The following is a 6,215-nucleotide window of genomic DNA, read 5'->3' on the forward strand; positions in this document are numbered from 1 at the left end:
TATTGCCAGGTAATAATTCATACCGTTTTCACAAAAGCCTATAAAAATTACCTGCAGAAGTAGTACCGGTCTGCCGGTGTGCACCGATCAGTTCTGTTTCATCAGTTGTCAAACACAAGTTGCAGTTCAAACCAGTGAATCGAATCAGCATGGAGTCATCGTGGACCGAGCAGTACGCCAACGTTCCGGTTCATATTTTCGAGAAGATATTCCAGCCCCTGAGTGTTCCGGATCAATTAAGTGCTTCGCAAGTCTGCAAAAACTGGCAGTCGGAGTTGTTTAGTTCGCGATACTTTTTACGTGAGGCTTTTTCCGTGAATCTGTATCGCTGCCAGAAAGGCGTAATACAAGTGATCGACGAAAGAATTATTGAAGACAACAAAAGGAAATTACAGAGAATACGTTTTCCCAAAACTGATAAAAGGAGGCTCGACTGGAATAAGATGTACGCTATAATCGATTTTCTTGATAATCGACGCCACATTCTCTCGGCAAAGATAGCAGACTTCCGCTCCTTTCAAAGCCCTATTTCAATACTTCTGTTGGGTACAAACTTACCGCATCTACAACATTTAAATATCGACATCCATTTTACCTGCATGACTGCTTCGTCGAATGACGACTGGTCAATGATGTTTCAGACGTTACGAAATCTAACCAGTCTTACCATGCACCGCGGTCACAGTCAGGTCCTCGCTGCTGCTCAAAACAACTGCCTGAATCTCACTAAATTAAAACTGATAAAGTTTGTTCTGACCGATTCCAGAGCAATCGTTTTTCCTGAGCTTCAAGAGCTGATCATTGATGAAATGGACATTTTACCGAACGAACACTTGCGTTTGCCGCTTGGTCTGCATCAGATTCATCTGCCAAAGGTAAAACACTTAACGGTGCTGCTCACAAGTTTCGCCCGACTCGACTACCAATTGGAATTTCACGCTCCTTCCGTAGAGAGCATGATAGTCTCGTACGAGGCCTTCGGATTGATCTATTTTGCCGAATCAAACAATATTCGCTCACTGACGTTGATTCTTAACAGCTGCACGGCACCTCACTATACTCATTCGTTGAATAAGTCATGGGCTCGAAGACTACAGCACGATGTACCACCCGACTTTATTAATAACCCGCGTCGATTGCGGCTGGCAAGGTTAACGTACAACTTACATCATTTTCGTTGGTACGGAGAGCTGGAGCAACTAACCGTTATTTCGGGTACTGCCGCGTCCCGCATGCCCGTACTATTGCTGTTAATTGCGCTTTACTGTCCTAGGCTTAAGCGACTAACAACAGATCAACCGATCATTTCGGACATACAGACAGCCTTCGCTGGGCTAGAGGTGCATCTAGTAGAGCATACGAGCCGCGAGTGGGCGCTACTTTACCGTACAAAACCACGTAAATTCTGGGTATGTCGTTCCAAGCGCGCTCAGGGCTTACAGCCCTGATCAGTGATTAGATTATTAACTGTGAAATGATTCGAGATGAAATCCCAATCAAAAATTTTGTGTAATTTTTAACAATAATTGTATTACAATACCAGACACTAGAATCTTTATCCGCTACTTAAACTGTATCCACGGTATTCATATTCAGAAGGCTAGAACTTTCCAAAAACTTAGAAACATGATTGTTAGCAAATAATTATACTAGATTTTCCCATTATTAAGCAAATAAAGATTTTAACTAGCAAGGAATTTGTTTTTTGTTTTTGTTTTTGATTTAAGATCCACAACAGGTTACGCGCAGCCCGCAGGGCAACTGAGTCTGCTTTAATCAGCGAATGGCAGTGGATTTGAATCTCAAGTGTTGACTGGCCAAAGGAACGCAGAGAGTGCTTGCCGGGGACGGCTCACTCAGCCAACAGCAATTAAGTAGTAAAAGAAAATGCAGTGCAGGTTCAGGGCCTGTTCCACGTCCGAATTATCCCCATTAACCCCACCCATAAGATTTTGTACGACCTCAAAATCGGCATATTTATCTATTCCTTCGTTTCGTCAACTGGTGTGACTACTTTAGGATGTTTCAGAACATTCTGCTTCAAAATTCTCGATTACGGTTAAAATCTTTCGGCACGGCTGGTCCCTTCGAGTATCTTTCAGGTCATGTATAATGCCAGATCTACGGATTTATCCGTAGTTCTACGGACCTACGGATCAAGTACTCAAATCTACGGATTTTAATAAACTTGGCGGAAAAGATTGAAAGTTTCATTTAGTGGCAAAAAGTATGTGTGGGTTACATGAAATGAATAATATCCCGAAAAGCATAACTTTATTCTTTCTGAGAGAAAAAAGCGAATAGAATACTTTTCTTTAATAAGAAGTGTATTAAAAATGGAAGATTTGCTTTATTGCTGTTAATAAAAACTAGCATTTTTCGCTTTGACGGCAGATATTTATAGCAACACTATACTGATATTTTCCTGGTTGAAGTGCGGCAAAATGGTTATTAAATACAGTCGATATTTGTATAACGCGGGTAATTGGTACCGCGTTATAAGAAGCGCGTTATACAAGTACACGTAGCATATGGAAATTGAGTTAATTGGGGCTATACCTGAATTTTACGAAATTTCGAATCAATACGACCATGGTTCCTTTGGGAAAGATTACAAGTATATATTTTTCCATCTTACAGATGCTTGGTGAGACAGAAAAAATCGCCTCTTGGTCTTCCAGAGCTTCCGGAACATCCGGTAAATTTTCATTTCTGTGAAGTCTTCTCATAGCTTCAAAATTCTTTTTAAAGTCCCTATGGCTTATTATTTGGCGTAATATAAGTAAAGTAAACAATACGTGCTATTGAAAAGCCAACATGCGATTCTCCGACAAATACGGAACATCCGTAAAAGTGGTCAACGAGCGAAAATTGTTCTTTGAGTTCGGAATTATGTTCATCCAACCTCGAATTGAACAATGTGAAATGGGAATATAAATTCAGCGGTTTATGACTAAACCTGGCCATTATGAAATGCATCAAAAGATCCGATATTAAATAATTAAAATTGATGATCAGCGGCTTCGAACTGCTTATCGCGTTGACGAAAGCAACAAAGTTTTCGTAGCCTGTTCGCTCTTACAAGAAGCCCCATTCCGAATTGTCCAGGAAAAGGTGAAAACAAAAGCAATAACACTTCTCTCTCACTTTTTCTCAGGCAAAACCCATAAAAATATTAGATACCGTCAACGCGGATTTCGGAATGGCCATGGCTAACTACGATGGTTAGATTTCTGTAAAAATTTTCTCAGAAGTGCACAATACTTGGTGAAGAGCTCATACAAAAGTTGATATATTTGCTATTAGATTTGTAAGTATAGTAAATGTTACCAGAAATTCAGTTTACTATACCACATCTATCAAATTACACTAGCAAAATTGGTAATTTCAACAAACTTGCGAAATAACCTCGTTTATTTGTCAGCGAACATTTTATATCAAACCTTTTTCAAATTGTAGCGCGGACTTCAACATGAATTTTCACTTATTGTTCACTTTGACGGCAAATCCTAATTTTGCAGTGAACGTTTTGGCGGCTATGTCGACTCGTGTCGTGAGCGGCCTATTTAGTTGAGGATTACTGATATTCCATTTCATTTTGATCTGTTACAAATTAAAAAAAATTGCATTTCCAGTGACCAATTTCAGGAAAGCTTTGAATTTTCTCCCGGTAAACCATCCAATGGCCAAATTGAGTCACAAATAGTCGAAATATACTTCTAGTGTAGTCAAATTACACTCGAAATATTCACGATATCTGCTGAATTTTTCGGAGGACCACCTTATTGGCTTTCTAAGGTCGCTTATTTATTGCTTTTATTTTTAATTCGTATCAATTACCCGACTTTAGTTACTTCAAAAATATTTTACCAATTTTAACCAACTTTACCAATACGATAATTTCAACGGATATTCCGGAATCTCCAGCAGGCCAACCCGTAACTTTGTGGTTTCCGTATATCACTTAGAGAGTCAACTGTTACATGCCCTACAACTTCTTAAAAGACATCATGGTCATATCTGTTCAAAAACGCTCAAAATTCGAGTTTAGCCCCAATTAACTCAATATCCATATGCTACGAGTATTTGTTATACGCGGAAAACCGCGTTATAGAAATATCATGGTACCCGCGCTATAGAAATCCGCGTTATAGAAATCTCTACTGTATGTTCATTTTTATTTTGACGTAGGACTACGTCTTACTTTAATAGGGTGGCACGTTGGAGTAGCAAAAATGACCGCGACACGACAAAGTGATAGATTTTGAACGCTTATACCTCAGCCAATTCTGAATATATTTTTATGGTTTGCATACCATTCGAATCACAAAATATCAGCCTTTTATATAGTTTTTATTAGAAGATTGTATTTTGTATGAAACTTTTGGAATTTCCACGTAAAGTTGAACAATCTTTCCAAATTCCCTACAGTATTCGTTCAATCGTCGCCATAGTTACCATATGAAATTGTTATTAATAACATACAATCAATTTAAGTGAGAAGTGAGTGATTTTGTGCATCTGATTTTACAATGTCTCAATTGCTTCAAGCAAAATATATGCGTAAATACCGCAAGCGAGTCCGCGAGCAGGCATTATTAACTGGACCAGCAAGAGGCCACCGTTGACGGTGGCAGAGCACTGTAAATTCTACCATTTGAGAAGAAAAGGAGATCGTAGTGATTCAATGTATTCTGAAGTGGGCAATGCATCGTTAGATGGTGCATCGCACGAAATAGCTGGTCCCTCCAACGTTGAAGTGTTGCGTGAGGTGACCGCTCCGGTGCACGTAGAGGCCAGTGTATCGCCTAACGTAACAGGTGAGTCCTATAGAAGCCGAAAAGATGTAAAAATGTAGGGTAAGGGATCAGTCATCAAACATTTTCGGCTTGTTTATGGATATACCATTCCATGCTTTCAACTTGCCGGATAGAATATTATAAAAAATAATGTAGGTTCAAAATATTAATATGTGAAATACTCGCAACCTGTGCTTTATTATCATTGCTCAAATTTGAAAACGACCTCATTGGAAAGGTCTTGCGAGTCAAATCGAGGCCCGCTGTGTACTCTAAGCATGACGTTTTTCAGCCCGATTGGACACCTATTGAAAAGCGATCTGCAAATATTAAGCTAAGTAGTAGCATTAAGTGCAAACGTATACAATTTCTTTTAGTAGGCGCGAATGCTCTTACTGTACACAAGAGTCAAGGCGGCACATTTTCTAAAATCGCGTACGAGTATGGCAAGGGACAAGAACAGCAGTTGGTGTACGTGGGAATATCAAGAGTTACATCGATTGAAAGATTGTACTTGGCGAATAACAGAGGCATATTAAAGTTTTACCATGCCAAGGAAACTGCAATACCGAGAATCCAGGAATTACGGACGGAACTTAGGCGCCTGGAAAACCACAAATTGATTACTTTAGGTACTGTGTACTGAACTTCTAGAATTTATATCTAACGTAAGCCATTTTGCTGTATTGCTGAGCCTGAATGTACAGAGTCTAAACGCACGCACATTCAGCAGATATTTCAACCGATGCGGTTCTCAGACAGGCAGATATCCTTGCACTCAGCGAAACATGGATGGACAGTAATGAAGTTATTTCCATATCGACATTAGTGCCAGGAGCTTTTCCTTACCAACCGGTAAGGAGATGACACCATGTACCTGATTTTAACGGCTGATTTAACGGTTTCTGATTAGCCAAATCAATTTTTTTAATAATTGTTACTCTGTAGTGTTAATTCACCACTATCTTAACCAGAGACAATGTGATTTCTTCCCTTGAACCCTTTAAACAATCCAGTTGAAATATTCGGACAAGCGACATCAACAGATGTAAGAAAAAGAATGTCATTTATAATTATACCATACATTACTTTAATTCACAGTGTCAAACAGAAAACTTAAATTATCAGCATTATCATGATGTCTGATTTCGACCCCACGCTGCTCTAAATAACGGTTTAGCATGTGCCAGATTGCTTATAATTTACACGATGCGAAGTTCTGCAATATGTAATGTAATGGATCAAAATCTGATCCAAAATCTGGTTCAAGGTCAAAATTATAGTTCAAAGCAAGGTAAAATATGGTCCAAAAGCAGTTCCAAGATGCCCAACATATGGGCCAAAATGTGGTCTAAAATACGATCCAAAATCTGGTCCAGAATTTAGTGCAAGTTTATTCCAAAATCAGGAAAAAAA

The sequence above is a fragment of the Sabethes cyaneus genome, chromosome 3, assembly GCF_943734655.1.
Source record: "Sabethes cyaneus chromosome 3, idSabCyanKW18_F2, whole genome shotgun sequence".
Lineage (NCBI taxonomy): Eukaryota > Metazoa > Arthropoda > Insecta > Diptera > Culicidae > Sabethes > Sabethes cyaneus.